This window comes from Heptranchias perlo, chromosome 28, assembly GCF_035084215.1.
Source record: "Heptranchias perlo isolate sHepPer1 chromosome 28, sHepPer1.hap1, whole genome shotgun sequence".
Lineage (NCBI taxonomy): Eukaryota > Metazoa > Chordata > Chondrichthyes > Hexanchiformes > Hexanchidae > Heptranchias > Heptranchias perlo.
In genome coordinates, this window is record NC_090352.1 from 18,881,102 (window position 1) to 18,904,726 (window position 23,625).

General features: G+C 41.8%; 1 long non-coding RNA gene across 1 annotated transcript in view; it reads right to left on the minus strand.

Annotated features, from left to right (window-relative positions):
- LOC137299259 (uncharacterized) overlaps nucleotides 1-23,625 on the minus strand; it is a 29,025-nt gene that overhangs the window by 2,352 nt on the left and 3,048 nt on the right. Inside the window, exon 2 of the long non-coding RNA XR_010957857.1 lies at nucleotides 18,219-18,396. This is a non-coding gene — a long non-coding RNA (uncharacterized lncRNA). The remainder of the gene's footprint in view (nucleotides 1-18,218; nucleotides 18,397-23,625) is intronic.

Genomic DNA, 23,625 nt, shown 5'->3' on the forward strand with positions numbered 1-23,625 from the left:
AGTCCACTGATTTATGGTCTTCGTGGCAAAATGGATAGGAAATAGATAGCTGAAACTTTGGTTAAAAACCTCAGAATCTGATATTATAACAAAATTAAACTTATTTCTCAACTATAAATCAATGGCCCAGATCATTTTTTTAAAAACTCAGATTGGTCTTGCATATAATTTCCAGCACAGAAACAGGCCATTTGGCCTGACAAGTCTATGCCTGTGTTTATGCTCCACGTGAGCCTCCTCCCACCCTACCTCATCTAACTATCTGCATATTCTTCTAAATTAAACCCAAACTAAAGTCTGTATTAAATCAAATCTGATTTTGCTTATTAATTCTAAATCAGTTTAGTTTCAAGCACTACTTCAGGTGAATTGCCAGTGCCTGTCTGCCCATTACTGCCAGAAACTCTGGTGCCTACCAATCCAGGGTGTTTGCCCAGGCCTCCTGTGGACCCTGACCTTGTCCTACTGGGTTCCTGAGCAAAAGGGCCAATCTGGCAACATTTTTCTTCTAAAGTCTTTGGGGTTTTAGGCCACTTGCCTAACCTGGACCCCACTGGTGGGGCCCACATATACCTTTGTGGAGACTATTACCCCTCCAGTCACTCAGCATACTGACTGCTATTCTTATGCTAGTTCCTCTACCACATTCAGCAGTGGGAACCCCTTGCTTAGGGAGTTCCCCAACCCTGGCTGGTTTTTTGACACGTGAGTGGTGAACAGAGGTTCTGCCACTTGTGAGGCAAAGAGGAAACTATCACAAACAGAAGAGACCCGATACAACAGAGTCTCCACCATTTTCATGAGGGGCAGTCAATCTTCCACGAGTTAAGATGGGAAACTGTCGGAACGCACACAGAATTTCTTCCCTGAAGTCTATCCAGCATACTACAACATCTGATATAATACCTGTGTTTTCCCTCCTTAGTACAGAGTTACATAAAGCTTCCTCTTTATACCATGTTCATGCTATTAATTCCTATTGCTTTGGAAGGAATGTGTACTTAAGTACAGTAAGGTGGAATGTCCTTTCACATTTTGACTATAAATCATAACAGTCACAGCAGCTATCATCTGGGACACATTTTAAACTATTGATTGAATATTGGTTTGTGCAGAGTGAGGATGCAACATGTAATGACTGTATGAAAAGAGGTTACTCAGATGCAGTAGAGGTTCACTTCACTTATTTTTAGTCCATAACCTCTTTATTGAAAAGTATTAGTCACTTGCCATGTATCTTAGAAACCAGTACAAGTGCGAAGCTGAATGCTAGACAAATGAATGGACAGAGCAGCCCACTCATGTTCATATTGATTTTAATAGGAAAAGGCAGTCTGGTGTTTAATAAAGTGTAAAATTATCACTATAAATATATAGAAAAAGTAATGATGGTGATGATTGTATAGAACTTATTTCACAACAGTAATCGATGTATAAACTGGAAAAGACTAATGTTGTCAGTCTTAGTAACAGACTGGAAAGTCCCACCTTAAGCCTAAGACACTGGACCAGCATCACAAAGGGAACTTTGGAATTCTACTGACTAAATATCCAACTGGATCAAAAGTAGATCTGAATGCTTTAGTTGTCTCATCAATCATGGATGACCATGCTACAGAGTGTATAAAAAGCTCCCAGTATCTGAATTTATAAAATATATGCAAATTGTGACCACAACAACATAACCTAGCTGAGCCATTTCAGTCCTTCCATAACTGGTCATTTGGCTAAACAACAGATTCACCTTGTCTGGCCTCTGCAATGAATGAATCCATATTCTTCGTGATCCATTATTTTTAACCAGTCTCTTGATTAATTAGTTCCCTTGTAAATAAAGTTGATGTCATGTTGCTTGCCATGTGAAACTATGTGTAGATCCTTAAAGGCCATATATGGTGTCAGAAGTCAGATGATAGCCACTTAAAAACATAGGGTAAGTGTTACTATAAGCTGAAGTGTTCTCAGCAAGCTAAAGGAAACAAAAGCCAGTGCAAGGCCACATGCACTATGGGTGAAGCATTGTCAGGATGTTCTGTGATACGAGTTAAGTGTCGAGCAAAACTAAATATGACAAACAGATATTCCTATAACTCCTCCAGCAGAATTTAAAGCCTGAAGACTGACTGAGCTGGAAAGAGCAATAGGATTGCCATTGTATTGCATCAGCAGATAGAGTTTAGCAGATAGAGTTGAAATTAGATAAGTAAGCAAAGTGATTTATTGCATGGGTGATAAAGCAGGGAACATTCTTGCATCACTCAATGTGACAGATAATGAAAGTAACAAGTGTGATGGTGAAATGTCCATCAAACTATCCCATGGCTCCATCAAGAAATTAGCATTGCTGAGAGCAACTGATCCAATGCAAGTACCACAAACTGTAGGAACTGTAGATGTAATCAAGCAAACAGACAAGAATGAATACAATTTCAAGGACAAGAAAAAAGTTATGAAAGTCTGGAAAGTGAGATAGGTGTAGATGAAGCCTGCCACACAGCAGGGAGAATGGCCCAGCTGCAAATGCTAAATGCCGAGTGTGGGAAAAACAGACCTATCACAAGCATATGTTTTTCAAGCAAAGGATGAATACACAATTTAAAAAATGATGCATGGTCAAGAAAACAATTGTGAACAAGTCTTCTCCAAATTAATTATATATTGGCTTTAAGTTGGAAATAGGAGCAAGGATAATAATGATTGGGTTGAAGGCATCATGGTTAACAACACTAAAATAAATTTTACGCTCGATACTGGTGCACAAATCAATGTCACAACATGGCAGCTGTACAACAAAATGCAGACCAAGGACAAGTCATTAGTGCATTGCCTATTAAGCTGGTGTCTTTCACCCGGCACAAATTAAAACCAGATGAGAAAATGAAACTGGCTGCTGCCCACAAGGAAAGGCACGTGTTTTGAAATTCAACATTGTGATTCTTAGTAAGAAAGTCTGTGGGGAATTGTTAACAGGTAATGTAACGACAGACCAAATAATCAGTACTTCACCGACAAACCTATTCAGAGTACAGTGATGTGACTGATGGATTTAGAAACAGAAAATAGGAGAAGTAGGCCATTCGGCCCTTCAAGCCTGCTCCACCATTCAATATGATCATGGCTGATCCTCTAGCTCAATATGATATTCCCACTCTCTCCCTATACCCCTTGATACCTTGTGTCTAGAAATCTATCTAGCTCCTTCTTAAATATATTCAGTGACTTGGCCTCCACAGCCTGCTGTGGTAGAGAATTCCACAGGTTCACCACCCTGAGTGAAGAAATTTCTCCTCATCTCAGACCTAAATGTCCTACCCCGTATCCTGAGACTGTGACCCCTCATTCTGGACCCCCAGCCAGGGGAAACATCCTCCCTGCATCCAGTCTGTCTAGCCCTGTCAGAATTTTATATGTTTCAATGAGATCCCCTCTCATTCTTCGAAACTCGAGTGAATACAGGCCAATTCGACCTAATCTCTCCTTATACGACAGTCTTGCCATCCCGGGAATCAGTCTGGTGAACCTTCACTGCACTCCCTCTATGGCAAGTATATCCTCTATTAGGTCAGGAGACCAAAACTGCACACAATACTCCAGGTGTGGTCTCACCAAGACCCTGTATAACTGCAGTAAAACATCCTTGCTCTTATACTCAAATCCTTTTGCAATGAAGGCTAACATACCATTTGCCTTCTTAACTGCTTGCTGCACCTGCATGTTTGCTTTCAGTGACCGGTGTATAAGGACACCATTTTGGTTTAATGCTATAGTGACTACAACATGAAGCTAAATTCAGAAGCCCATACAGTAGGAGAGAACCCCCTAGTGTGAAATTGGTAAAGTGAAAGAACTGCAACATAGAGAAAGTGGATATAATCTAAGATGATAATGGAGCCAACACCACAGGGCCAAGTTTACCAATGCTTGCTACAACTGGAGAGCCTCAGCATCTGGCCACACTTCAGGAAATCATGGCCCCTTGCCAACAATTTTCCATCCATGAATTTTAATGGATAGAAAATCAAGGGCAGTGCCCCTGCAATTTCTCCAATATGTGCGGCTGGTGGGCAAGGCTTCCCAGTAACAGCAATCATTCAATAAAAAACTCATATGCATCAATCCCAGGACTTAAATAAAGCAATCATGAAGGAACAGTACCCAGTGTCATTACACATCAACTTGCTGATGTTGAAGTCTTCTCCCTCCTTCAGTCAAGATATGGTAAATAGCTTTTGATAAGGAAAGCAGTAAGCCAACTACATTTAATACCTTGTTAGTATGACTGAGGTTCACATACACCATTTGGAATCCCATCAATTCAGAAAATATTCCAGCAAACTCCAGAGACTTGGACACATAATCTAGGCTGACACTTCAGTGCAGTACTGAAGGAATGCTGCACTGTCGGAGGAGCCATCTTTCAGATGAGAAGTTGAACTGGTGCCCCATCTGCCTCCTCAGGTGGACGTAAAGATCCCATGGACTATTGCGAAGAAGAGCAGGGAAGGTCTCCCTGGTGTCCGGGCCAGGAAAATATTCCTGCTAATCAAGTAATTTTCTTTGGTTTTATGTTTTTAAAACGATGTTGTGAAGCTTTTCTGATAACCTGTTGGTTTTGGTGCTCAGTTTCTGTGCTCTTTATGTGCCATGGTTTAGTACGTTAGATCCTTTTTAAAGTGGCAGGCCCCCCCACAGTTGTTGAAAAATTAAAATTTCTTCCATAATTTGGCAAGGGATCAAGAAACCTACCTATGACAAATGTATTCCTCCTATGAAGATATTGGCCTAGAAATTCTATCATGCCATGCCTGATTTCAGGTGTGAAATGAGGGCCTAAAGAACCAATATGACTGGCATTGTGCATGTGTTCATTCCACGGGGTGAACACACACACAATGCCAGTCATATTGGAATCCCAAATGGTGTATGTGAATCTCAGTCATACAAACAAGGTATTAATGTAGTTGGCTTACTGCTTTCCTTATCATCAAGAGCTATTTACTCTATCCTGACTGTCAAGGAGAGAGCAAACTTGCACATCAGCAATTTGACAGCACAATCGAATTTCTAGGCCACTATCTTCATAAGCGGTGGTGTGAGGAATAAGGGTCCTACACTTGTTACAGGACCCTTATATGAAATTGGGCTGCCCTAGAGCCTGACTCACCACATGATAAGCTCACTCAGCAACTCATGGTGAGAACGGACAGCAAGGACCCGTCAGCAGTGCTATTTAAAGGGCTCATCCACTACATACCAGGTTAGTTGCTGGTTTGTCCTTTTAAGCTGCTGGTTAACTTCTGTTTTTTTTTAACAAGACAGAATTTTCTGCCTTCAAAATCAAAATGCTGCGGATGCTGGAAATCTGAAATAAGAACAGAAAATGCTGGAAATACTCAGTAAGTCAGGCTGCATCTGTGGAGATTGAAACAGTTCACATTTCTGGTCGATGACCCTTTGTCATAACTGGAAGTTGAAAATTAAAAACAGTTTTTAAGCAAATATAGAGCCTGGGAAAGGCAGGGAGGGGTGGGGGGGGGGGGGGAAGAGGAAGGGGAGAGGAGGAAACAATAAAAGGGAAGGTCTCATAGGGTGGTGGGCAGGAGTGATTAAATGACAAAAGGGATGATGGTGCAAGGTAAGGAGAGTGGTAATGGGACAAGAAACAAAAGATGGGTCTAGAGGAGCTGTAAATGGCAACATCAGAACCATTAGCAGCACCTGCTCTCTGGGAAAAAATGGGAGCAGTGGTTATGATCTGAAGTTATTGAAATCAATTTTGAGTCCAGAGGGTTGTAAAGTGCCCAATCAAAAGATGAGGTGCTGTTCCTTGAGCTTCCGTTGAGCTTCATTGGAACAGCGTAAGAGGTCAGAGTGGGGGTGGGACGGGGAATTAAAATGGCAAGCGACCAGCAGATCAGGGTCATGCTTGTGGACTGAGCAGGTGTGTTCAGCAAAGCGATCACCCAATCTGCATTTGGTGCCTCCAATGTAGAGGAGACCGCATTGTGCGCAGCGAATACAGTCTACTAAATTGAAGGAAGTAAATTGCTGTTTCACCTGGAAGGAGTGTTTGGGGCACTGAATGGTGGGAAGGGAGGTGAAAGGGCAGGTGTTGCACCTCCTGAGCTTGCACAGGAAGGTGCCGTGGGGAGGAAAGCGGGTGTTGGAAGAGTGGACCAGGGTGTCGCGGAGGGAGCGGTCCCTTCGGAATGCTGAAAGGGAAGAGGAAAGATGTCTTTGGTGGTGGGATCATGCTGGAGGTGACGGAAATGGCGGAGGATGATACATTGAATGTGGAGGCTGGTGGGTGGAAGGTGAGGACAAGGGAGATCCTATCGTGGTTCTTGGGGTGGGGGGGGCGGGTAGGGAAGGGGAAGGGCTGAGGGACAGAAGTGCAAGTAATGGGACAGACACTGTCGAGGGTCCTGTCAACTACAATGGAGGGAAATCCTCAGTTGAGGAAGAAGGATGAACAGATGCGATGGAGACTGAGAAATTTGGAGAAGGGAATAGAGTCCTTACAAGAAGCAGGGTGGGAGGAAGTGTAATCAAGTTAGCTGTGGGCTTATAATAGATATTGGTTGACAGCCCATTCCTGGAAATGGAGATAGAGAAGTTGAGGAAGAGAAGGGAAGAGTTGGAGATGGACCATGTGAAGGTGAGGGAAGGGTAGAAATTGGAAGCATACGTGATGAAAATCGAGATTGGGGAAAATCGAGATTGGGGCGAGAGCAAGAAACAGCACCGATAGAGTTATCAATGAACTGGAAAAAGGAGGGAGGGGACCTGATTAGGACTGGAACAAAGAATATTCCACATATCCCACAAAAAGGCAGGTATATCAAGGACAGATATGAGTTCCCATAGCAACACCTTTTATTTAGAGTAAGTGAGGAGTTAAAGGAGAAGTTGTTCAACGTAAAAATAAGTTCAGCCAGGTGGAGGGTGGTGGTGGTGGACAGGGACTGGTTGGGCCTCCTTTCAAGAAAGAAGCAGAGGGCCTGCAGGCCGTCCTGGTGGGGGATGGAGGTGCAGAGGGACTGGACGTCCATAGTGAAAGGAGATGGTTAGGGCTGGGGAACTGGAAACTGCTAAAGCAACGGAGGGCATTGGAAGAGACTGGTCAAGGGAAGAAAAGAAGTCGAGTTAGGAAGAAATAAGTGCCATGGGACAAGAACAGACTGAAACGGATGGTCTACCGGGGCAATCCTGTTTGTGAATCTTGGGAAGGAGGTAGAAATGGGTTGTGTGGGGTTGGGGGACTATGAGGTTGGAGGGCGTGGGGGGAGATCTTCAGGAGAAGATGAGGTCAGTGACAGTCTGGGAAACTATGGCACGATGTTCGGCGGTGGGATCATGGTCCAGGGATGTAGGGGGAGGTGTCAGAGAGTTAGCATTCAGCCATACATCAACAGCACCACGCTTGTCACCAGGTTTAATGACAATGTCAGGGTTGGACCTGAACAGAGGGACAGTTCAGAGGGAGGTAGGTTAGAGTGAGTGAGGGGAGTAGAGAAATTTAGACAGCCGATGTCATGCTGGCAGTTCCCAATGAAAAGAGGGGGTAAGAGGCCGGGGTGGGGGTGGGGGTCCAGGTGGAATGAGAATTCTCAAGGCAGGAGAAAGGCTCAGTTGTGCGGGAGGGGAAAACTCTTGGCCAAAAAAAGTGGGCGTGGAGGCAACGGAAGAAGAGCTCAGCATCATGTCGAGCTCAAAATTCATTGAGGTGGGGGCAAAAGGGGATGAAGCTGAGGACTTATCGTGCAGTGTCAGAGAGGATAGTGAAAACATGACAAAAGGTGAGATTGGAGGGAGCAATGGGGTCAGAGGAAAGTGAAGGGGAAGAAAGTATTTCCTGCCTTCTAAAACTGATTTGACTGCTAAGAACTTTTGCTGGTACTGCTCTACTTTTGTCTGCCTTCAAAACAATTTTACTACAATCACGAGTGGTCTGGTAGGTCTGCCTTTTGGGCTGGAAGACCAGCCAAGAGGAGCAGCTGCAGGAAGAGGGAGGCAGAGGGCACTGCACAGGAGGCCCTACCCACAGCAGGGATTCTGGGAGCTCCAGAGTCCACTCGCCAGGAATGTCCAGAGCAGGGTTCGAACCCTCCACCTTCTGACTCAGAGGCAGGTATGTTACCACTTAGCCAAAGGCTCACTCCATTGAAGGTGAAACCCATGCTCTTTTCTAGAAATTAAAGGCTGAGTCAATACGTCCCACTTTTATTGCTTTATTGAGCAGTTTTGGCAGAGCCTGGAGACCAGGTTGCTTGCTCATCTCATCAGTAAGGGCATTGAACATTGCATGGGGAACCTAAAGAAGTACAATAAAAACAGACCAACAACCACCTGCATTTATATAGCACCTTTAAGGTAGTAAAACATCCCAAGGCGCTTCACAAGAGCGTCAGACAGAATTTGACCCATATGGAGATATTGGGACAGGTGACCAAAAGCTTGGTCAAAGAGGTAGGTTTTAAGGAGTGTCTTAAAGGAGGAGAGGGGCAAGGAGATTTAGGGAGGGAATTCCAGAGCCTAGGCAGCTGAAGGCACGGCTGCCAATGGTGGCGTGAAGGAAATCGGTGATACACAAAAGGCCAGAATTAATATTATTCCAGAGTCAAGGCCACTGCAACTTTTAAAAATCAGTGTTTGTTTCCAGATTGTTAACTATAAGAATGAAATATTACAACTCCCAATTGAAGCAATTGCAGTGTGAAGCCTGACATGCTGGTTGTTTCATTTTTTTTAAATAAAAGATTGAATTTCAAATACCTTTTGACATTAGGAAACAACAGACATGCAAATCCATTTTTACAATTTCCATGAGAATGACAGAAGTGTGAAGAGACTGATAGGGCCTCCTACAGCTAAATCCTTCATGGATCAGCAAATTCTACTTTAATTGCTCTTGAAACACCAAATCCCCAGAAGTTGGAGGATATTGAAAGGTCAGGACAAAGAATGTCAAACATAATTTTGTCTTCCCTACCACTTTATGACTTTAGTTATATAATGTGTTATTACAGATGTTCAGAGATCTGGGGTTAATCTCAGTGTCACCTAGTAGCATTTCTGGAACAATTACTTAACAGAATATATTTTACCAGTGTATTTTATTGTTGCTTCAGCTGGAAAAAAAGTTGTAATTATTTGTTAGATAGTAACAGTTTCCATTCGCTACTGATTTATGTAATCACCCATATTCTGTTATTAATTTGACTCTCCTGCTTCCTTAGCCATGCAATATTTATAGATGAAAGGATATAGACAAATGATTTGCTCCAACGCCTTTTTCAATCCTCTTCTCACTGACCTCAAGAGGCTGAGTGAGAACAAACTAAGTTGATAACATCTAATTTGCTCTCCCTCCATCCTGGGAAGCATCTAGTCTCCACATGGTGCATTCCGCAATGTCATAATCAAGATAAGGAGCTCACCATGTGATGAAGTACAAGTGTGAACTTGAATTCCATCAACTTCGCACTCCGTGTTGGTCGACCAATGCAATGTACTGAAGTGAAGTACCACCACTTGAATCATATAGTTGTTCACCTCTCTTTGTATTTTCAAGACTTGCTGTGATGTACAAATAAATGCAAACCTGATCTAAGCCGAGCACACTAACTCCTTCCCATTCACTCCAACTGAATAGGATACCAAATCCAGTCACAACACTTAACTAATAATGGGTAGTATAGTGCCAATAGCAGATGAGCAGCCAGCTGATGACCAAGGCAATTTCTGCCCAGAGTGCTCATTTTGTGGACAAGTTGCAAACCTAACTCAATACATCGAAGATAGCTTAGAAAGCTGCTAAGTTACAGGGACTGTGTTTCTTGATCTGTTGGCTGCTTACAACACTGATCCATCTGTTGAAACCACAGAGTTTTGAGAAATATCAAGATAGTCCTGGTCCCCTCCTCCTCGCTCCAGAATCACCGTTTTTGTTGAAACAGATGGTCAGACATGTCAATGGTGAACCCAACAGAATGGAATGCCCCAAGGCTCAGTGCTATTGCCCCTGCTGTTTAATGTCCACACAAATAACCAGAGTTCCTTGACGTGCGAAGATTTAATGTAGATGATCTCTGCACTGCCACCTAATCGGAAAGATCGGAGAACATTCAGCACATCCTAACTGACTCAGTGAGTGTACTTGGAGAATAATATCACACATTCCCTGAATTCCAACAATCGCAAGACTAAATTGTGCAGCTTCCACCTGAAACACCGTCAGGCCAAGCAAAAATTCCAGATAACATTGGATAATACAACCTTTGGGCACAATGAATATCCAGTGTATCTTGAGGTCACCTTAACTCAAACACTGACATTCAGAGGGTACATCAAGCAGCTGGAAAGAAAGTGATCTCCTGGAACTGTGTACTACAGAAACTAGCTAACACAAAATGGGGAGCTGACTTCAAACACTCCGAGCCACTAGTCTTGCCCTGTGTTGCCCAATTGCAGAGTACTGTGCCCCACAGTGATCACACTCAAGCCACGCACACAAAATTGATCCTGAACTCAATCAATTCTATAGGATCACCACAAGGACTTTGAAACCGACTCCCACACTGTTACTGTACTGCCTCGCTGGGATTGCACCAGTGAAGCAGAAGGCCTTCAATAAAAAAAAAGACACAAAAATATAGGTCGATATATTACACTACCCAAGAGGCTGAAGTCCAGAAAGAGCTTTGCCTCTGAAAATCCTTTACCCCAAAATATCACTGGAGGGCTACAGAACAAATGATGGGATCTTGGAGAATCTGGTTCCTTCAGGCCAACTCCTTCCAGACTGACCTTGACCTCAAAGACTGGTGTACCCTAAATTGAACGAGAGCTGCGGTGGCAAAGAATGGTGACAATATGACCAAGTGGAAGCTGAGAAACGATCCCAGATGTGAATGTCGAGCGCCTAGGCAAACACTTGAACGCTGCCTGATGCAGTGGCCCACCAGCATCCTGTACTCCCGTGGAACTATTTGAAATAAATGGCACTACTAGATCCTGCCTGTGGTGTTGGAGCAACAAGCTATGATGGTGATGACAACACTTAAATTCATGATCCTTCTCAGACCATAAAATATTTCTCAATAACTTGTGTTTATATTGCTTATTACACCAAATATGGTCAGTCCAGCAAAGCTGTCAACCTTTGAAAACTAAACATCTTGCAAGACCATATTTTGTAAACGTTTCAATTTAGATTAAACGTGGTACGAGTGATTAAATGGACTGAGGTAACAGTTTCACAAACTGTTTTTTAAAAAAACATAAGCAGTATATAGAAATCCTCATCCAAGCATAACATCTCAACCATATCCAAGTAAATATTTTCCTTAATAATTCAAAATGCATCAGGAAAAAAAACTCAGCCTGATATTCCAGCCGTACACTGTGGCTTGTAACACTGTTTACACTTAAATATATTCCCAAATCCTGTCTGGAAAAGCAGCAATAAATATTATGACAAGAAAACTGGATAACAGATCTAACTGTGACTACATATCTCATCAACAACCCAGGTTCTGGCATTCCTCATTTCATTTATAATATGGGAGAAAATCATATTCTCTAAAATTAATGAACCACTAAGGAAATGGTAGGGAAGTGTCCCTTTCAAACATGCCACTTGAGAGAATGTAATTTAATTCAATGAAAATGTAGCAGTGAATCACAATACACCTGCAATAATACTCCTTTAACGATTCACAAGCAGCTAATGAGCCACTTAAACCAATATAAATGTCAAAAGTTCATTAATCCAGTTGTGGAGTGTTAGCGGAGAAAAAAATGATTTAACAAGGCGCTGCAAGTGCCGGCAGGTACATTGATGGAGCTGTACAAGCACATTCATGTAGGTGACAGCCCCCCGACTTACAAAGAAGGTCAGAAGTACGGTAATGTTTCCATAACTCAAAGGGCGCGGCAGGAGATCTAGAGCAAGGTGCACAACTCCAGAAAAGCTTGAATGTTAAAGTTTGGAGCACAGAACATCTATGGGTATAGAGAAACAGGAGGTGTATGGGAAAAAACATGACCACAAAGCAAGGATTTACCAATTAAGGTTTTAGATGTGAAATCAATAGGGTTATGCAATTTTCATTATTTGTGCCATGACGCAAGAGAGATTATATTGCAGGGGACAAAAAATCCTCGGCAAAAATTATTGCATCTCAATTCCCCACTGGTCTTGTTTTTAAAAAAGGCAAAACTGGCACATGGCACAACTGAAACAGGTACTGATTCTATTGCAGTCCTCCGAGGCCTTGTGCTCCAGGGCCCTCTCTACTTTCTCATAAAATGTGACATTTGGGCCATCAAGTCTGCATCTGTGTTTTTTTGCCACATATACCACCTAGTCTACTGCTCCATACCTTTTTTTTCAAAAAACTAACTAATTACCTTTTTTTTTAAAAAAAGGTATGGGTGCATTTTCCAGAATGGTTTGTGGCAGAGAATTTCAAGTTCTAACCACCCTCGGATTAAAGTTTATTCCTTTTATTCTTTGATTATTTGTTAAATTTCTGCCCTGTTATGATCTTATTGACTACTGGAAACAATGTCATGAATTACCATCATAACCCTTCATAATCTTGAAGCTCTCCATCAGGTCATCCTGTAAACCCCTCAGAGCTAGTGAAAAAAGTCTTAACTTCTGAAGTGTCTCGTCACAGCTGTAATCGTTCAACTCTAGAAACATCCTAGTGAAATTAAGCCAAGCCTTTGTTGTTTTTATATCCTTCCTTTAATGAATCTCCTAAAATTGTACAAAATAGAAACTAAGAACTTGCACTTTAGTCATTAGAATAAATCCAGTGGGCTGCGGGCGCCAATCGGGCACCCCGACACAGCTCACTGGTCCAGGCCCTTCAAAATTCAGTCGATTTGGACAGGCAGGTTTGTCAGGGGGAGGGGGAGGCAGCAAGTATGGCCCAGCAGTGGCCCACAGTTTTACTGTAGAGGCTGGAGGAGCGCTGCTGTGTGCCACTACTGACCCAAGGTTAGTCCAATGTTGTGAATAGTTAATTCCCTCATTCTATATAATTGTAGATATGTGAACTAGATTCTAATCAAAAGCAATGAATGGTATGCCAATTATCTCCCTTAGTAAAAAGGGCTGAAAATCTGGTTAAGCAGCTTCGTTGAATTTTATCCAGATAGATAAGGACACAAATGATCTGATGTGGTAATTCAGCTCTGTTAGGAGATTAAAGGCGAAGAAAATGACTCTTAGGAATATTCCCCAATTTATTTAAAACTGAGAAACCTAGGTGTAGGCGGCATTAAGATTGAACAGTGGGAGTGTGAGTAGGTGACATCAAGCTTAGGTTTCAAAAGCCTACAGATTGTAAAAAGTCGAATTTAAATTAAAAATTGAAGATGGGACATCTCTTATCTGTTAAGGAATGTTAATTTAATCAAGTATTTCCCTTCCAAAGTAAACCAATCTCTGTGGGCTTCTGCTTTGACCTATATGTTTCAGCAGTCACTTATAAAGCAATTAGTGCTTCACTTTTACCAACTGACCTTCAGCATCCGAGGCAGAAAACTTTACGACTGGCTGGGGACTGCTGTCGCATGTATTAACAAGAAAGGAGGAGGTGGGTGCTTCTGCCTTGCTCACTCCTTGAAATTTGCTACTGTGAAACACCCCAGCTAGCTATCCAGAGAAGTACTGCCAAAATGTGACCACTGAGATTAGTAGAGCTGTGTGAATTTGGGCTGGAGTATGAGCTTGGCAGCTTCAACTGCTGGTCCAACACAACTGCAAGAGATATGGCTCATCAGTTCAGTTGTCAGGCAAAGGCAGTGGGGTGGTTCTGGAGCGTGGCTACAGGCTTGTAAAATAAATGTCTGAACTGCCATATTACCATGCTTTTTTTGCAATGTATATTTAGAGGGTAAACTCAAACCAATTTGTATTTCATGTAAAGAACAGTCTGTTATATTCCATTTTATTTACATGTTCTTTTTTGTATTCAAAGTTTGGGCTAAGTAGCCATGAAGACAACTGCTATGTCCTTCATATAGGCCTGCATGGCAATGTTGTTCTTCATGAAAACATCAATGGCAGCATGCACGCAGTATTGTGAAGAGATAATGGGGTAAAAGTTCATTCCCCCCCAAAAATGAGCTTGCAGAGAACGATCCCTGCATCTCAATGGATAGGCCCGAGGTGCACCTAATAATAGGCCTCCTTATCATCAAACCAGCAAGCTGCAGGCACCTAGTAGGCATCCCAGGCAGCTCGCCGGAAAAGAGGATTCAAAGATCAGGCCGCTGCGTCGCTGGCCCTCGGGGTTGGGGGGTGTGGGGGGGCGTGTGTCTGGGAAGGAGGGTAGCAGGGGGCTGGGATCGGGCAGGCTGGCGTTGACGATCAGGAGAAGTCATGGTTGCGATCAGTGGTGGTGGGGATGTGAGGGGTGGCCGGCAGCCACTCACTGCTTTAATGAGTTTGTGAGGATCACTCCTGATCCTCCCGGCTCCACATTCATTAAATATTTTAACAAATTTACCTTCTTGGTGGTGGCCTGCGGCAGTCCCTTTAAGGAGTGCCTATAGGCTGCATGTTGACCTGGTTTTCCTGATGTCAGCCGGTGCTGGCTGCATCAGGGCAAACCAATATTGCAGAGGGAGCCTCAAACAGGAGCTAGTCTGTTTATTTGCACATGCAAAGAGCCCAAAGCCTGTTTCAGGTGTGGACCCTTAATGCTTATTTTTTGCCAATGCCAATATGATAGACAATGTACTTCCAGCATGTAATGAATCTGAGCTTCCTGACCATCAGATGACAAATGCCCACTTAGCACTGGGCAAACAGGCGTGGCGCCATTGAATTTCTAGGCCATCCTGTTTGCCCTTAAGAGTCAGCTGTTTAAAACCTGACTAATCAAAGTTGAATTCAACAACCAGGCTCTTCTGAGATGTGGAAATGGGCATTTTCTAATTACCTGACAGCAGCCATTGCCTGATTCAAGTGAAATGCTAACTGTTATAAACCTGGTAGTGATATCACCTGTTGCTACCACTGAATGAAACATCACAAACTAGAAATGGTAACACAGGATTTCACCAAAATAGACTTTTCATGTCATGATCAAAATGCTTAATTTTTTTGTTGGTTTTTTGTGGCCATTCAGCATAGTACTGGAACAAAAATCATAAATTTGAAAAACGGTGAAGCTCTACATTTTCAGAGTTTAAGTGGGAGAACAAGCAGCACATCTTGTGATGAGAGGCTGCCAACAAAAGGATTTCCCCACCCCCCCCCCCCAACACAATAAAGGAGAAAACTTTCACTTTACAGATTATTTTTATTGCCTTAGTAAAATTATTTTTAAAAAATAACCAATGCAGGAAGCTAGATACTGAAGGAACATTCTTTTAAATACAAATTGTTGCTTAGAATCTGGAATTTCTTTTGCGTCTAGTTAAGGAACGGTAGGATTAAGCCATAATTTTCTGCTTCTGTGCTGGGACTGATGCTTTTCTAAAAAAAAGTGATGTATGTCAATGCTAAAGAACTGAACATCTTTCTACTTCACAGGCTTTAAGTACACTCCAGTCTAGTTAACTGGAAGTCTATAATATCCAGAACCCATGTTCCACATTGATTAGGTACTGCATGGTTAATGTTTTCTAAACATTGGGTGTCATAATACTGTGCAGGTTGAGGCAATTGTAGCAATGATGATGGCATATGAACTGATTACTGGGTGCACAGAAAAACTTGGAGAAATGATAGTGTACTGGGGTACCAAAAGGGAACATAACTCAACACATGTTCCAGCAAGAAAAAACAGAAAATGCTGGAAACATTCAGTAGATCAGGCAGCATCTGTGGAGAGAGAAACAGAGTTGACATTTTAGGTCGATGACCTTTCATCAGAACTGGAAGATGTTAGAAATGAACAGCTTTTAAGCAAATACAGAGCTAGGGAAAATGGGGGCAACAAAAGGGAGAGGTCTGAGATAGGATGGAGGGCAGGAGTGATTAAATGGCAGAGAGTCATGGTGCAAGGCAAAAGGAGGTGATAATGAGACAAGTATAGAAACAAAAGATGGGTCCAGAGGAGTATATGTTACAGCAGAATAGCAGAGGGGGAGGGAAGCATGGTAAATCTGGCAAAGAGAAGGCTCCCGTAGCCAGGGAATGTGGTGGAACAAAGGCAGATAGACTCCAGGCGTGCAGACCAACTACACTGGTTCAGTTTTGCCAAATTCAATTTGAACTTCTCTATAAAAGGAACAGAGTTCCCGATAATTATACTATCTAGAAGAGAGGCAGTTATAATCTCGAAGAGGGTTGACAAGCCACTCACATTTCAAAGTGGTAGAGCATGGACTTTGACATGGAGCTGGCTGTCATTATCAAATCCAATTGTCTGCATGATACTGGACTGTACCACTGTACCTGAAGAGAGTTTTGCAACTTTATAGGGTAGAGCTGAACTGGCAACATCACATTCAATTTATTTCAGCAGAGATATTGACTTGGCCTTCTCGGTGATGGTTATACTACAATTCTCCACTTTGTCAAATCTCTTCTATATCCGCCAGGCAGGATTTGGTTGCTGATTTGACCTCAGAGGTAGATGAGTATGGAGTACGCAGCTCAACACATTACAAGAGAATAGTTTCCCAGGAGACTGGTGTATCCTACCTTATTGAAGCTAGAAACATTGAGGGCTACAGCTCTAACTTCATGCTGGACATCAAGGGAAGCATTCCATCCCAAGATCATTTGAATAGTTTGGGATGATGTCAAATGAAGATAGCTGATTTTTGCAGCTGGAAGTTCCAGTAGCTTCCTATTGACAATTTCAATCAGGTTTTATACAAGTGGCCGTAGGGTCACTCATCATTATAACATTCCCTTGTGGGATGAACCGGGGGGGAGTATTTTGCACGATTCTGCGCCACTGGCCAGCTTTACAGGATTAGGTTTTTGAAGGAGCAATTTAGCATTTTTGTGCCTGATTTTGATTGTTGATTCTGTTGGAACAAACAGATTTGACTATAGCCCACCTGTCCTTCAACTCTGTCTGAGAATCATACAAGGGTGAATATTCTCATAGCTGGCATGCTATACATTTGCTAAACTTAAATCCTCTGATAAGTTCAAAAACTCCACACGTGTTGTCTGTCTTTGTGCACTTCCTTCTATAAGCTGAAGTCGCCATCCCTGACAATATAGTTGGGATTTTGGATTATGACCAAGATTCAAAAAAACAAAAAGGAAATATTGACAAATGTGAACAATTACTGTACTTTGGGTATTAGCAAGATACCTATCATGTTTACTGAAAGGAAGCTGAATCTTGATATTGACCGTAAGATATGAGAAGTAGTTACATTAAAGATAAATCAGTTACATTAAAGTTATTCAGTTACATAAGTGGCACCTTAATAATCAATCACTTGTGCTTGACAGCATCTCATTATCAACTGTGACATTGCTTCTGTAGAACCTGGATTGTGATGGTTATTGTGACTAAATGTCAAGGACAAAAATCTTGCTGCCAAGAATCTAAACAAACAGGCCAGTTTTTCACAAGGCAAATGTGCCTCAGCAATTCAAATTACAAGAACTACTAAATGGCAAAACAAACTTCTTTTTCTGTGAGAAGTTTGAATATTAACCATTTTCTTAAATAAATGAGTAGCCCTTTCTCAGTATAATAAAAATGCAATAATGAAAAACAATGTTATATAATTAAAGCAATCCAGCTGCTTCACTAACTCTGGCAGATGGTTTACTTTAAAGGATATTGTGATACACCAATCTACCAGTATGTCCACATCTTATTCAGATAATGGGTTTGATTTATAGAAGCAACATTATGCTTCATTTCAAACTACAAAATTTGTTATATCTTTTCAGATGAATTTTTAGGTAGGCCAAGTATTGTGAATTTAAAATGGATCTTTGCTGCTTCACTCTGAAAGGGCATTTGTTTTATAACCTATAACAAAACTTAATTAGGCCAAAGTTGTTTGCTACTACCTCATGTTTATCACAAGATAATATATGCTAGCTTACCAATGAGGCAAAATGGAGCTCTCATTGTTTGATTAAAAGTGTCCAGCCAGATGGAAATTTCAAAAGGCTTTGTTTTAGACCTGACTCAGTAACCAGCTCTCTATTTAGCAATTGGACTGCTCACCACAAATTCAGTGATATAAATAATTAATATTATAATTACCAGCTCATTGAAAAAGAACCCAGGGTTCTTTAAAGGAACAGGTCAAGTGTGAAAGATCTTCTTTGATCGGTCTTGATTGACAGCTCTGTGCTCAGATGCCTCTCAGGGTGGGATAAGTTGCAGGCTGTTGCCCATTCATTACTTCAGCTTTGTGTTGTGTTGAAGGTAATGCTGGGTTCTGTGGGAAAGACAGAAATGCCACTGTTCCCATGTACAATATTATCAAAGTCTTATAGTTTATTGGACTGTGTAAGAAACACTCTGGAGAATACATTTATTTTTTGTGGTTTGATCTAAATATTTGCTGCTTTTAAAAGTAACACCATCATTTTTCTTTTTACTTCTGTGTATACTTAATTCATGTAATAAATGTCACTGTAGTTTTAGCCTAAATAAGAGTTGAAAGCATGGTGTTTTCCTACCAATTAGAGAGAAGAGGAGTGCACGGTAGGCAATCTGGCATGAAGTACCTCAGTAAAAAGGTATTGGCGAGGAATTTGCACTGAGCGGTGAACGAATGGCACCCACCACTCATTAGATTTAAACTTACCCACAAATTATCCATGGGCTTCTGGGCGCTAACTTGCTGTTCAGCGTTCTCTCCCAGGTACCTGTGAACTCTGAGCAGGGAAAGGATCTCTCCCTCCCCTCAACCAACAAGATTGAAGCATCCTTGACAAGCCACACAGGATGAGAACCAGGAATTGCAAGTTACAACAGTAAATTCAATGTAAAAACAGTTAGAGAAAGCAAAATAAAGAGGGTAAGAAATATAGATAAAAGAGACAAAGAAAAAGAAAAATTAATATTTAAAAAAATGTCCAATTAACATCGGAAGGAATGAGCCTTCAAATTTTTCAAAAAGTTAATTCTCAGTGCCAGAGAAGTCTTTTGGCAAACAATCGTACTTACCACACTATTAAAAGCTTGCTTGGACCTAAAGAACCGAGCGTAGCTTTTTCTGTGTAGATTAGCTCGTTTCCAGCTGGGCAGGAGAGCAACTTCATGGTCCATTCATTCCAGCTGGCGAGATCTCCCTTCCAGCACAACTTTCAAACAAGCAGATTACCTGGTAGAGCAACTTCCAGATTTCCACGTTCGACTACACATGTGCGCTCGCCGGAAATTGCTCTTCCATTTGCGCTTAAACAACGATGAGCGCTGTTTCGCCAATGTAAATTCTAAGCCACACTACGCTCAATAATAACATGCCTAGGATTGTAAGTTTCAGATCACTGGGGAGGCAGGTCATTTATAGAAACTGTAATTCACTGTGAACATGAAGAAACAGAGTTATGAATTGTAACAATGGCTTCTTGATCTCAGTCAAGTTATTACAGTGAAGTATAAGCAGAAAGGGAGGGGTAAAAACAGAGGGTGCATCACCCAACGCTGTTCTCACACACCTTCTACCAGTTGGTGACAAGAGCAAGATTGTAAGTGAGTTGCTCACCCTCTCACCCAAGGAATGGTATATGGTAGGGAGGGAGACTGAATGGAATTTTGCTGTTTGAGGAGGAGAAGACGACCATAGGAGTGACCTTTGAACTAGATGATATCAAGTGTAGTGTGCAAAGGTACTAGATATTTGTATGAGGCATACTGCATGTTAGATAATTCCATTGCATAATGGTGCAAACTGCCACAGAACCTCATTAAGACAACACCAGCTGGTTCTCGTGGAGCTCAGCAATACAGTAATGTGCTTAGGGAACAAGTAGTTCATAAGTTTTCCTAGGTTTGGGTCCTAATGAAACAGTGCCAAGAGATCTGGGGTAGGTCTGAATCAAGATCGTTTCTTTTTAAAGCCATATGGCTTCTTTGAAGTGTAAAGTTTATTAGGTGTGAAATGCATTAATGTTTAAACAAAAGTATTACAAAATATTGCTTCATGAACTGTTTGATGGGCTGCAACTCAATCATATCCAGCAGAGGGAGTGGAAGTGGTCAAATTAAAGAAACAGAAACTGTAAGAGATATTACAGTGACTAGAGTAACTTGAACCTATAGTTCAACTTGCTTTTTCAGCATAGAAATTGGTACACGTTGTGCCCATTTTTTGGGCATAAAACAGGCACAAAGCATACCAATTTAGCAGTGGGCTGGTCTGTACCCAATCTGCAGACGTTGGTTGCACTGCTAAATTTGTAGGAGCCATTTTTAGGTGTCCCAGGCAGATGCCTAAAACAGGCATTAGGCCCCTTAAATGTGTGAATGAGGGGCCTAATGCGCATTGAAGGACCCCTCCACAAAATTTGTTCTCTATGAGCAGGGCACCACTCCAGATTTTTCAGCGGCTCCTTTCTGTAGAGCCAGGAGGAGCAGGCGTGCTACCCTTGACTCCACAGTCCTGACAACTGACCCACGCATTGCTCCGTCCAACCCCCTTCCTGGAATGTACTTGAGGGCCGCTCATTTTTCTGGTGAGGCAAGCTGCCTGTGGAGGCACGACAGGCATCGGTAGTTCATCCCGAAGAGTAGATGAGGCCCCAGGCCCAATTTCGGGCCTCATCTCGCAGCTTCTGGTTAGCTGGCCCGGACTCATTTCTACTCCATGTTTTGAGTACCACTTTGGAGCAGCTTCACTTGTGCAATCCCATTATGAAGAATAAAAATGGTCACTTGTGATTCAACAACATGCAGTCTTGGTGCTTTGTAGGGAAGTGTCATAAATCATGAAACTTGTCCTGTTTGTATTTTTGGTGTTTTTAAAATAAAACAGTAATATTCTTCCAGGTGAGGATAAAGAGCAGGGAACTGTTTTCTGAATTTCAAAGGAGGTTGCTGATGTTTGTTTTTTGCGAAACCAGTTTAATTTGTAAGTGCCATAAAGTGTTACAGGTAAATGCCAAGTCCTGAGTTTTAGCAAGTGTTAATGGGATGGAACTCTAAATTGGTATCAGTCAATTCAATTCCGAATCAGACACTCAAAGAATATCATACAATTTACAACACAGAAGGAAGCCATTTGGCCCATCCTGCCATTACTAACTGGAGTTATCTATTCTAATCCCATTCACCTGACCTTTCCCTGTATTCTTTTTTATTCCATTATGTTGTGTCAGCTTTGGCTCAGCAGTAGCAATTTTACCTCTGAGTCAGAAGGTTGTGGGTTCAAGCTCCACTCCAGAAACTGACAATTTAGCAATAGGTTATAGTCAATGTATTGTTTCAGACATTCTTAGATAGCAATACACTGATTCATTACTGGTCAGTAGATAACCACTGATCTTTATTGATTCAATCAACAACTAAAAATTCAAGCACTTGAAACAAACAGTCGGCAAAGCTGCATGTATTTAACCCAATATTGTTACCCTTTAGGATAAGTGCTAATTTGCCTTCTTATGAATGTATGGAGTATAGTTGTCCTGATCAATTGAGTAAAGATTGCATGACCTGCCCTGGTCTTGCAAATACCTAATTCTAAAGAGCTGAATGGAACAGATTTACATACTCATGACTTTTTATAAGCCTGCTGTAAGAGATGGGTTTAGTACTTAAGATTGTTTGATGTGGAGTAAAGTTACTGTATTCACTGCCAAATGTGATCTGCTACTACTGGCACTAATCCTCCAGCTTTTAAAACTACCACTCTTCTGGATTTTCCGTGCAAGGTTTCCACAAACTGTTTTCCAATACCACATGTTGTTTTAAATGCCAATTAAGATGGTCATTAGGGAGTAGACCAGACTAAAATAAGAAAGCAAGCTATTGTCCCAAAGAAATAACCTTGACCTTGATGTGCAGCATGCAGTTATAATTGAAGTGGAGTTAATTGCTGGTCCCCAGATACTCAATCCTCTTATGTTTGTGTATTCAGAATTGTTTCACGTGAGTGGAGAGTTCGTTTTGGTTCCTAATGCTATTCATCATAGACATGTTAGTGGAAGAGAGTGAATCCATTTGAGGGGATCTAAAACATTTACTTGGGCAGAAGTGTATGCAGTAGTTTTATCTAACCGGAGATACCACTGATATCCTGCCATGTGAAGCCATTAAAACTCTATCCTTGATACTTAGACTTACCAGCATCAGTCAAGATGACTGCTGCAGTACATACTTCTAGAAAATGGGAGTTTTTGTGGCATTGAAAAGTCACAATGCTGAATTGGTGACAGGTATATCTATTGAAAAAAATACTTTCACTTCCCAAGACCACCACAGCTACCACTTGCTACTCAGCAACGTTTTGTACCATTGCTCAATTCCCTTTGCCCCTTGGATTCATGAACCAGGTACAAAACCAGGACTCAAGATACAACTCAGTGGCAAATATCAATTACAAGGGACGCTATGCCCTGAGTATGAAGATTGTCTCAAACAAAGATACAAAGCAAAGTCTTTGAAGATCTGCTAATCTTTCAGAGCAGATTGTGACTTGTTTGTTACAATTTAGTGCCAAAGTTTATTCCCATGTGAGTCCTCACTCCTTAGAAACTGAGTGTGACCTTAAAAGCACAATATCTGGCAACATAGCTTTGAAAAAGAAACTTGATTGTGGTGAATTTTTAAACTTATGTTTTGTATTGCTAGAAGCATCTTTCATGGGATTAATATCCTAAGTCATAATAGGGTAATTCTCAAAGAAAAGCCATCAGCTTGGAGACCAGACAGGTTGGCTGCAGTGAGCTTCATGAGATACAAGCTACTAAGGAAAGCACAATGAGGTTTCTGCGTGTTAAATGGTTAAATAGCTGGAGCCATCATTCAATTACAGACTAATTATTGCCAAAGATTGGCTATCCATTCAACATTGATAAGAAATACAGTCTTCTGTGGATGGCTGATGATCTAATTTAGTTATGAGAAATGCAGTCATCTATTGCTTTTTGTTTTTGCATAACATCAACAGGGTTGGAATTGTATTTGATAAAACATCTTATTAGGGAGAGACAGATTCAGATTTTGGACTAGTAGGCAAACTAAGCCAGATTAAAGCAACAGCAAATAAATATCCGTTTTAAAATGCATGGGAGAATTTTAACTCCCCCTCCCCCCACTGGGCAGGAACAGTGTACAGTTATGGGGGGGCAGGTTAATATTGGGCAAGATGACTTACAGACTCAATCTCGCCTCGTTCACGACTAGCACCATTTTCTCTTCGCCTCATTTTCAAGTTGGCCTCGGCTCCTGCTACAGAGCCTAATTAAAATGTGGAAGTAGTGGCCAGGTGATGCCATTGGCACGACAATGCTATTTTAAATACAACTTGGGGGGGGATACCCCACCCAGTGGCAAACCAGCCAGAGAAACCTGGCAAGAAGCAGAAAAGGACAAGATAAGTTTTTTTTTTAATCTTCAGGAGGGGCCAAGTGGAATTCTTGGGCCTCCCCCACTCTTGTCCTTCCTCTCCCTCCCCATTGGGGCAACAGTTTTGGAAGCCCACTTCCCCCCAGCTGGGCAC